The sequence below is a fragment of the Chiloscyllium plagiosum genome, unplaced genomic scaffold (genome assembly GCF_037043375.1).
Source record: "Chiloscyllium plagiosum isolate Xiang-an unplaced genomic scaffold, Cpla_swu_hap1 HiC_scaffold_23, whole genome shotgun sequence".
NCBI lineage: Eukaryota > Metazoa > Chordata > Chondrichthyes > Orectolobiformes > Hemiscylliidae > Chiloscyllium > Chiloscyllium plagiosum.
In genome coordinates this window covers 19,201,843-19,213,156 of record NW_028270161.1, presented here as the reverse complement: position 1 = coordinate 19,213,156, position 11,314 = coordinate 19,201,843, and the positions used below count along the sequence as shown (strand labels likewise).

Sequence of the window (11,314 nt, the reverse complement as noted above, 5' to 3'; positions counted from 1 at the left end):
TATTGGTCACGTTGTAAGATCCAGAGATACTGGAGTGCTATAGTAAGGGTGCTAAAGGACATCCTGGGGATTGAAATTAATATGGATCCGGTATTTCTTCTTTTGGGGTTGCCAAGTTTGCCCTCTCTGGGGGAACACGAGAAGAGATTGTGTAACATTCTTACCTACTGTGCGAGGAAGAACATTCCAGTGAAACGGACGTCGGAAAAGCCACCAGGTCTTATGGGGTGGCATAGGCTGGTGATGGAGCATCTCCCTCAAGATCACCACAAAACATAAATTTTATAGGATGTGGCAGCCCTTTTTAAATTATATTGAAGCCAACTTGTTGCAATATTAGTCAGGGCCCGTGAGAATCTTTATGGGTGCCTGTGGGGCCCCAGGAGGAGGAGACTGGAAGGAAAAGAATATGGGTACTGTGGATGGGAGCCTCAGTGGAGATGTGATGAGCGAGATATTAAGTTATTTGAATGTAGATTAAGCTAGTAGTTATTTAATATGTTTGTAGTTTAGTTTTAGTTAAGCAGATATGTTTGTTTTGGTAGAATTGTGGGTTGTTTATTAACAACGGTACTACACTATGGCCTTGTTCTTTGTACTTTTTTTCTGTTTTGATGGTGTTATTCTTTCATATATAAATGTTTTGTAAAAGGTTTTAAAAAGCTTTTCAATAAAAACTTTTTTTTAAATTTGTTTTATTTATTGGGAGCTGTTTTTTCCCTGCTGAGCGCTCCCCATCTCAGCTAACCAAGCAACGCAGTCAACCAAAAGCAAAGAAAATAAATAAGAAATAAATTTAAAATATTTCATACATTTCACGTGTTTATGCTCAAAGTTGCGCTTCATTTTATTCTTTAAAAGTTATTTCTGTTTTTACTCCTTGCGTAGGTCACACGTTGGTTTATTATGTTGCTTGTAAGTTCAAAGTTCTCTTTCAGTCCATTCTCTTCGATCAGAGGCATCAAAGGCAACAGAAGAGATAACTTCTCAGTGCCTTCCATTTCTTGTCTTCAATACTTTCACTTTCCAGATCTATTCGATCAGTCTCCATTTCACTGTTCTGCGCACTAGTGTGCTGACACACTAGTGTCCCTGCCTTGGACAGGAACTCTCCTCTCCTCCTGCCAAGAAGTGAGATCAATATCATATTATCATAAAATATGATGCAGTCTGTTAAATTTGCATTTTCCACAGGCCATGGATAAGCTGTCAAACAAGAACGGGATAGGTTTTACATTAATGCCTCAAGCTCCAATAAATTTATTCTTCCTTACATCACAACTAGTTAGCCTTTGTCTACTCATCGACAGATGTTTGTTCACCATTCTGTTTAATAAAGGTGTGATTGCACCTCTGAATAGTGCAATCATTTGTCTGCATTATTCCTAATGATCTCCAATCTCAAGCGTAACCAAAGCCTTAAGTTTCCCATTTCATTCCCAGAAATCCCATAGTTGCTATTCTCATCCCTGATCAATTCTAATATTCTCCAAATCACTAATTTTAAGGGTCATTTTATATTTTTTTCTTTTTTTTATAGCAAAGGGCAATGCTCACACCTGTTTATTTATTTTTTCTTATTTTTTATTAACCCCCACACTACCGCCTAACTGCAGTAGTGCTTATTTTTTCCCCCAGCACCCATGGTGTGTGCGTGCAGGTGTGAGACACAGTGAGAGACAAAAGTGCAGGAATCTTTATTCAATTTCCACCACCAGGAAGATAGGAAAACACCCGAGTGCCCAGTGACAAGCACTGCCCTTCACATCAAAGGGCGATGCTATGTGATCAACACAGTGAAGGGGAGGGTAGGGACTAAATCAAAATAGAGTTGGAGGGAGAAATAATGCACTCCACTCCCTGCGGCACCCACCTCTCCCTGAACAACTCCAGGGTGCTGGTGGACACCGCGAGCTCCTTCTCCAAGAACACCCAGGCCCTAACGTAACGGCGGAAGAAGGGCAGGCAGTCGGCCCTAACGACCCCCTCCACTACATTCCATGAATGAATAAATTATGGGTAATGTACCTGGTGTAGATCACAAGTGATGGTTGTGACCATTTCGGACTTCAAGCAAGGGACAGTCAGAACCATTTTTTAAAAGCCTCATTTTTAAATTTATTGAAGTGTAAAAAAGGTTTCCTGAAATTAATATCCACACAAGGAATTTGTCCAAACAAAACTGGAGAATTTATCAAGAGACCTATAATTTGACTGCCCGTACAGTTAAATATATTTTATCTTATTTTTAAAACATATGTCCTTCCCCAACAAAATGTTGGGAGTGTACGTAATGTAAACTCCAGGGGAATCAGAGGTGACTGGCAACTCGACACCAGTGTGTACCTCAGTTGTCCCTCACAGGGTTTGGACATTCAGGATAAGGAAACTATAGAGAGCCATGATTCAATTTTGATGGATTTTCAGTTTGCAGAATAGAGTTACAGCTAAAGAGAAGGTGCAGACAAAGATCAATTCTAATGAGAGGTCTGTTCATAAGCTTGAAAACAGCAGGAAAAAAAGCTGTTCTTAAATTTATTGGTACAGGTTTTCAAACTTTCTGCACCAACGAAAGAGGGTGGAAGAGAGTATAACCAGGATAGGACTGGTCTTTGATTATGTTGACTGCTTTCCTGAAACAGGGAAAGTGTAGATGGAGTCAATAGAAGGAAAGTTGGCTTTCATGGACTGGACTGCATTCTCAACTTCGTAATTTCTTGTGACTTGGGCAGAGCAGTTTTTCTTCAGTCATGAAGCAAATACAATGGCAAGTAGGAGAATATAGTCATCCTGATCTTGGATCCCTTTCTACACTCTAATTAGACAGAACCTGGCTACTGGAAACTAGTCTACAAGGTACACTGTTTAAAATGAGTACATGAACAGAGACAGACAATTTAAATTGTGACATGGAACCAAGAGAGGCTAATGCCAATGTAGGCCAAACTAGCAGGTAAAACAATCCAATTGATTGCTTGCAAAGAGGCAGAAAGAGGTATACAGACAAGATGCGGAGTGGTAGTGGCAGACACAAAAAAGGGAAGTGAGACAAACAAGTGATAAACTTGACAGGAAAGATATGATGTGGAGATGCTGGTATTGGACAGGGGGTGGACAAAGTCAGAAGTCACAACACCAAAGCTTTCAGAGCTGTGCTCCTTCGTCAAATGAAGTGAAAGAGAGCAAGAGAAAGGAGGAGGAGGATGGAAAGAGGCACAAAAGAGATGATTTGGAGATGCCGGTGTTGGACTGGGGTGTACAAAGTTAAAAAATTACACAACACCAGGTTATAGTCCAACAGGTTTAATTGGAAGCACCAGCTTTCAGAGCGACGCTCCTTCTTCAGGTGATAGTGGAGGGCTCGATGTGCTGTTACGATCGAGCCCTCCACTATCACCTGATGAAGGAGCATCGCTCCGAAAGCTAGTGTGCTTCCAATTAAACCTGTTGGACTATAACCTGGTGTTGTGTGATTTTTAACAAAAAAGAGACACACAAGAGAGACCAGCTGAATAAGGATATCCGGGGGTAGAGGTCAATGTTGGATACTGATTATTAACACTAACTGGATGGAGAATAGGCTTGAGTCTTGAATAGCCTGTTCCTGATTTCTACTGTGTTGTTTTCTCTCTCAGAATACAAAACGTGGGGAAGCAAACTGGTAAACAAACTCTAGACAAGTGGTGTAATGTCTATTCCAGATGATTTCTTCAGGCTTCCCTTCAAAGTGAGTTCACCCCACCACACCCAGAAGTTCCGGAAGAAAGTCAATGGAAATTCTATCCCCTGCATAAAACAAACAGACTGAGGACCAAAGAAAATCTGAGTCGGAGACGCTTTTGCAAGAAGAACTCAATGAAATGGTGCTCTTACCCTTTTGGAGGGGGGGAAGAGAGAGAGATATGCAGGAGCCATCGTCTCCTCCCCGTGAACGAGAAGATGCCCACCACCAAAAAGGACAAACAACCCCGAAAGTGGCCTTTTATGCGGCTCGCTAATCCAATCACTGAGAGCTGGGAAACTCCCGCCTCTGTCTTCACTTCCTGAATTACCGAGTAACATGAGAAGTGGGACAACAACAAATTACTTTCATTTATATAGTCTCTTTGAATTAGAAACGTATCAATTTACGACACAGGAACAGAGTTCTTTATGGAGCGAATTTCAGAGATTATTTTAACTCTTTTATGAAATGAGCATGGCTGTCAAGACCAGCATTTGTTGCAGGTCCCAAATTGAGATGGTCGGGGTGGGAGTCCAGAACTGGAAAGGTGCAGAAATCGTGGAGGGTTGGTAAGCTGGAGGAATTGCAGAGAGAGCTAGGACAAGGGTGATGCCATGAGTAAACAATACCAGCATTGGTATATTGCTTCCTAATATCTTCCAGCATTAAATTTGAGAATTTGAAGAGTTCATTGTAACGTCCGATAATCCTACCAGCTTTATCACACCACCATACTGGTAAGAAGCCAATCTGATTCAATTGGCTGGTAATTTTGCACATCGCCCACTTTTGATGAAAGTAAATTCAAAAGGTTGGCACATCAGAATATGACACAAGTAAGCTTCCACTCCTTTTCAAAACTTTGAGCCAAGTATATTTTGCTGATGAAAAGATGTAAAAGTTGTTTGCAGTGCAATTTGCAGTAGGGACGTAATGACACATGGAGAAAAAAGTGGAAAGAGCATATAATTTATTTTCTCTTTAATGTAGAACAAGGTTAGCTTGATAAATGACTAGGTCCAGCTACCATTTCTTTCACTGCTTTTTGAAAACACGGAGATCGTTTAATTATAAGACGGGTGATTTTAAAAAAAACTGTCCAGAGGTATTTATTGGAATCTGTGAACAAAAAAAAAGAGAAAAGGAGGTGAGTATCTTATAGTGCAGTGGCTCTGTCACTACCTCTGAGCTAGGTAGCCCTAGGTGCTGGTCCCATTTGCTCTAAAGTGTGTATCATAACAGATTAATTCATTTGAGCATCATGGTTGCTCAGTGGTTAGCATTGCTGCCTCACAGCAACAGGGACCTGGGTTTGATTCCTCCCTCAGGTAACCATGTGTGTGGAGATTGCACATTTTCCTTAAGTCTCCTTGGGTTTTCTCCAGGTGCTCCAGTTTCCTCCCACAATCCAAAGATGTGCAGGTTGGGGTGATTTGGCCACAGGAGATGCAGGGTTATAGGGTAGGAGGGTGGGATGCTCTTTGGAAGCTCAGTGTGGAATTCATGGGCAGAATGGCCTGCTTACACACCGTAGGGATTCTGTGAATCAAAACTATCTTAAAAAAAAGATGGCAAGCAGAAACCAGAACACATCAGCAACAAGGAGAGAAAAGATGCTTTGAAAACTGAGTAAGAGGGATAAACACGAATTGAATTAAGAATAGAGTAGAAAGAATAGGAATAGATGAAAAAAAAACATAGTGCAGCAAACTAACAACTTGTTGGAATATCTTTGGATTCACAAGTATAGAAGATACACTTCAGACGATCAAGCCTGTACAACCAAAACTATACTAAATCTACACTAGTCCCACTTTCCAGCACTTGGACCTGAGCCTTGGATTCAATGGTATTTAAAGAGCTAATTCAAGCTGTGTGATTACCTGCCTCTACTATTCTCCCAGGCAGTGCATTCCAGTTACCTTCCAGCTTCAAGGTAAGAAAAAGCTCTAACTCTCCTCCAAACCTGCCTTTCACCATAAAAATATGCCCCATTGTTTTGGCCCTTCAACTAAGGGGAAATGTAGCTTTCTATCCACCTTTTTCCATGACCTTCATAATCATCAGCACCTTTAGGTCCCCTGTCAATCTCCTCTGTCCCAAAGAAACACTCAATCTTATCTAGCCTCTCTTCATAGCTAAGTACTATGCAATGAACGGTGAAAATTTGCTGCAGGCACAATTTGCAACATGACGTTGTGCTCTAGCAGAGATTAGGTTTCAACATTTGCAGGAATGGCAATTAAATATTCAATTAAATAGAAAAAAGGCTACAGCAAAGAAGCAGACCGTGTAGCCTGTCATCTGTGCTGGCCAGTGCAATTCTGTTGCCTTATCCAGTGATCCTGCAATAATTTCTTTTTCAGTTCATGAGCCAATACCCCTTTGATAGCTTCAGTTTACTCTGTGTCCCTTTGTGATGTTAATGAGGGTTATATGTTCTGAGTGTTAAAGTCAGTCAGAGGCCAGAAGCAAACAAGAAATCTATTTCCTTGCCCTTTTGAAAAATGCCCAAAATCTGTTTGTGTGGAATTTTGACAGACACGTCTTGAAGTGTTGTATAAAAATATTATAAAATAACTTGCCTGTCTCATAGCTCATTTCCAGCCGTTCTTGGTTGTTATATATTTATGAGGGAGAGGCAAGGGAAAATCTACAGGAGAAATGACATATGGGAACACTAATCAAGAATTTTGTTACATATTCAAAGATGGATGACAGACTAGAGAGAGATCAAAGGCTGCATGAATTTGGCTAGAATTAAGGGACAGAAAAAAAGCTGTTACATTTCAGTGTTTATATCAATAATCTCAAAAGAATGATGAGTAAATCTGTGCATATTTTCAGAAAAAGTCAAAATAATAGAGCCATCAGGGAGTTTGGTTGCCCTAATGTAGGGGAGACAGTGGCATAGTGGTAATGTCACTGGACTAGTAATCCAGAGTAGGTAAAAACAATGACTGCAGATGCTGGAAACCAGATTCTGGATTAGTGGTGCTGGAAGTGCACAGCAGTTCAGGCAGCATCCGAGGAGCAGTAATCCAGCGACCAAGTCTAACATTCTGAGAAAGGTGTATTGAAATCTGGAATTAAAACTTAGCTTAAAGGCAATCTTGTTACTCTCCTTTTGCTAATTCAGTTAAAAACTCATCTGGTTTATTTATGCCGTTTAGGGAAATAAATCTACCATTCTTACCTGGTGCACAAAGTAGACAGGCAGGAGGCTGGAAGAACACAGCAAGCCAGGCAGCATCAGGAGGCGCAGAGGTTGATGTTTCGGCTGTGACCCTTCTTCATTAATGCGGGGGAGCTGCAGATAAAGGGGAAGCAGGGGCAGGGCGGTGAAGTGAGGATGGGTGAAGACAGTTAGGGGGTACGACCTGGTTGGCCAAAGGGAGGAATGAATCCGGTTGGTGGCAGGGAGCTGTGGAAAGGAGAGGGAGCGGCTGGGAAGGAAGTCAGGGGATGGGGAGGGAGGTTATTTGAATTTGGAGAACTCAATGTTGAATCCTTCTGGCTGTAGGGTGCTTTTCCCCCCTCTGTCATCCAGACAGCCCTCTGTCGCACCCCATCCATTCCCTGTTCGACCGCTCTAAACCACCCCCCACAACATAATTAAGACAGAGTCTGTCTTCACCTTTCCCTACTTCAGCATGCCACCCCCACCTCCCCCTTTACCTGCAGCTCCCCCTACACCCACCCCCAGTCCTGAAGAAGGCTTGGATTCCAGCATCTGCAGTTTTTTTGTCTCAAACCAAGATTCTTCCTGGGGTGGCGTACATGTGACTCCAGATCCACAGCAATGTAGATGACTTTTAATTGCTCTCTGAAATGAGCTCAACAGCCCTGTGTGGTCAAGGATTCCAACGGTTTACTATCCTAAGATTTGCCCTCTGGTGCTGGATTTTCCAACATGGTGAAGCAACTTCTCAGCGTCTACTTTAACAAGCCTCCTAGGAATCTTGCATATTTTAATAAGGTGTCTTCTCATTTTTTAAAACTCCAACAAGTACAACCCAATTTGCTCAAATTCTCTCATAAGGAAACCCATCCAAACCCAGAATAAATCTTGTGAATGTCCTCTGAACTGCCACTAATGATAACTTATTTTCATGTTCATGATTTGGATTTTTCAGCTCCTTTCAATTTCTTTCTTTTCCTTGCTACTCTTTCTTTATGATACAAGATTGTGGATATCCCTTCCGTCTTTTTGTGATTGAAAATAGAGCAGCGGGCGAAAATGGGTTTTGTGGAGAGGACATCTGGTCAATATTCCACTTTGATAAGTAGGTGTCAATGCTGTAGCTTTACTGGAACTGTGTGACATGGAGTGAAACAAGTTTAGGAGTACAAGTCTCTAACATTTTACATGGAATACTATTGTGGCTCACAGCTTTTACTGTTGCAGTGACTTCAACTATTTTTTGACATCATCGGAACAATGTCAGCCGTGATAATAGGGATCTCAGGAGGATTAAGTCAGAAATACTTCACCCACTAGGGCATTTCTGGCTGTTGCGAAAGCACCTGTTTTGTGTTTTGCACTGATGTGCTGGGCTCCATGAGGATGGGGATGTTTTCCTAACTGGAGAAAGTGAGGTCTGCAGATGCTGGAGATCAAAGTTGAAACTTTATTGCTGGAACAGCACAGCAGGTCAGGCAGCATCCAGGGAACAGGAGATTCGACGTTTCGGGCACAGGCCCTTCTTCAGGAATGAGCAGAGAGTGTTCAGCAGGAGAAGATAAAAGGTAGGGAGGAGGGACTTGGAGGAGGGGCGTTGGAAATGTGATAGGTGGAAAGAGGTCAAGGTGAGGGTGATAGGTCGGAGTAGGATGGAGGCGGAGAGGTCAAGAAGAAGACTGCAGGTCAGGAAGGCGGTGCCGGGCTGGAGGGATCCGGCTGAGACAAGGTGGGGGGAGGGGGGATGAAGAAACTGGTGAAGTCCAAGTTCATCCCCTGCGGTTGGAGGGTTCCCAGTCGGAAGATAAGACGCTCCTCCTCCGACCGTCGGGTTGTTGTGGTTTGGCGGTGGATGAGTCCAATGACCTGCATATCCTCGGTGGAGTGGGAGGGGGAGTTGAAATGCTGTGCTACAGGTTGGTTGGGTTGGTTCGTCCGGGTGGCCCAGAGGTGCTTTCTGAATCGCTCCGCAAGTAGGCGGCCTGTCTCCCCAATATAGAGGAGGCCACACCGGCTGCAGCGGATGCAGTAGATGATGTGGGTGGAGGTGCAGGTGAATCTGTGGCGGATATGGAAGTTTCCTTTGGGGCCTTGGAGAGAAGTGAGGGGGGAGGTGTGGGCGCAAGTGTTGCACCTCCTGCGGTTGCAAGGGAAGGTGCCGGGAGTGGAGGTTGGGTCGGTGGGGGGTGTGGATCTGACAAGGGAGTCGCGGAGGGAGTGGTCTCTACGGAAAGCTGATAGGGGAGGGGAGGGAAATATATCCTTGGTGCTGGGGTCTGTTTGGAGGTGGCGGAAGTGACGGCGGATGATGCGCTGTACATGGAGATTGGTGGGGTGGTAGGTGAGGACCAGTGGGGTTCTGTCCTGGTGGCGGTTGGAGGGGCGGGGCTCAAGGGCGGAGGAGCGGGAAGTGGAGGAGATGCGGTGGAGGGCACCGTCGACCACGTCGGGGGGGAAATTGCGGTCCTTGAAGAAGGAGGCCATCTGTGTTGTACGTATTTTGAACTGGTCCTCCTGGGAGCAGATGCGGCGGAGACGAAGGAATTGGGAGAATGGGATGGCGTTCCTAACTGCCTCCTCCCTTTGATTGTTCAATTTTCCACAACCAATTGGTAATCAAATGTACTGCATTATCCTGGATGGTGTGAAGCTTTTTGAAATTGGAGCTGCTGTCATCCTGCCATTGGACTGTATTGTGTTATGCTTTTGATTTGTGTCTTGTAGATACAAAACAAGCTTTGGAGAGTCAGGGATTGAGTTACATATCACCGAATTCCCAGCCTCTGACCTGCACTTATTGCTATGCATTTGTGTTACTAGTCCAGGTCCGTTTCTGGTCACTGCCAATCTCCAGGATTATAAAACATTGAACTGTAGATGCTGCAGATTTGAAATGAAAACAGAAGTAACTCCACGAAGGCTGGTATCCATCACCAAGTCATTCGTTTATTTACACATGCAGAGTACTTGATGCTGGTCCAGCTTGCTCAGAGCCAGCTCTCAGAATGAACAGAATCTCTGACACTCCTGTTTATTTATTTATTTATTTATTCTCTGGAATAACTCCACAGAGGCCAGTATCCCATCACCAAGTCAACACTCCTGTTTTTTTTTCTTTGTCTTTTTTTTTAAACCCCCACATTACTGCCTAACTGCGTAGTGCTTATTTTTTCCCCAGCACCCATGGTGTGTGTGTGCAGGTGAGAGACACAGTGAGAGACACAAGGTGCATGAATCTTTATTCAATTTCCACCACCAGGAAGATAGGAAAACACCCGAATGGCCAGTGACAAGCACTGCCCTTCACAAAAGGCATTGCTGTGTGATCAAACAGTGAAGGGGAGGGCAGAGATTAAATCAAAATAGAGTTGGAGGGGAAGACACTCCTGTTTATTTTTTTTATTATTTTTTTTTTCCAATCTTTATTCAATTTCCACCACCAGGAAGATAGGAAAACACCCGGGTGGCCAGTGACAAACACTGCCCTTCACATCAAGGGACAGTGCTGTGTGATCAAAACAGTGAAGGGGAGGGTAGGGACTAAATCAAAATAGAGTTGGAGGGAGAAATGATGCACTCCACTCCCTGCGGCGCCCACCTCTCCCTGAACAACTCCAGGGTGTTGGTCAACACCGCGTGCTCCTTCTCCAAGGACACCCGGGCTCTAACATAACCGCGGAAGAGGGGCAGGCAGTCGGCCCTAACGACCCCCTCCACGGCCCGCTGCCTGGACCTGTTGATGGCCAGTTTGGCCAGGCCCAGGAGCAGACCCACGAGGAGGTCTTCAGACCTGCCCTCCTTCCTCCGTACCGGGTGCCCAAAGATCAGGAGCGTGGGACTGAAGTGCAGCCAAAAACAGAGGAGAAGGTTTTTAAGAAAATCAAAAAGGGAGTGCAAACGCCCACACCCAATATAGACGTGGTCCACAGACTCCACAGCACCACAGAACAAGCAGTTGGGCTGGGAGTCCGTGAACCACCGTAATCTGCGGTTGCAGGGGACTGCTGCGTGCAACACCCTCCACCCCAGATCCCCGAGAGAAGACACTCCTGTTTATATCTGTCAGTCAGGGCTCCCTGATTGGAACAATAGTCCCAATGAGGGAACACATATTCTATGAGGTCCACCTGGCTGACCTTGTTACAATCACTACTTACTAGAAAAATCAGCAGGTCCAGCAGCATCTTTGGAGACAAGTTAATGTTTCAAGTAGAGTGACCCTTTGACAGAACTGGGGGACTTTAAACATTAACTCTGGTTTTCTCTGCACAATGCGACCAGACCTGCTGAGTTGCTCCAACACTTTCTGTTTTGTTTCTAAACCCCAGGATTTTGGTATTAGGGGGTAGATTCTCTCAGATTAGAAATAGTCATTACCAGCCACCTGTAGCAAAATGTTACTTGAGGTG

The 11,314-nt window shown here is 44.1% G+C and overlaps 1 long non-coding RNA gene across 1 annotated transcript; it reads right to left on the bottom strand.

Annotated features, from left to right (window-relative positions):
• Window positions 1-678: 678 nt before the first annotated feature.
• Window positions 679-4,500, bottom strand: LOC122561799 (uncharacterized). Its single transcript, XR_006315109.2, has 2 exons — window positions 3,874-4,500; window positions 679-1,121 (listed from the first exon to the last, which is right to left on the bottom strand). It is a non-coding gene; the product is annotated as an uncharacterized LOC122561799 (long non-coding RNA).
• Between the last annotated feature and the right edge of the window lie 6,814 nt (window positions 4,501-11,314).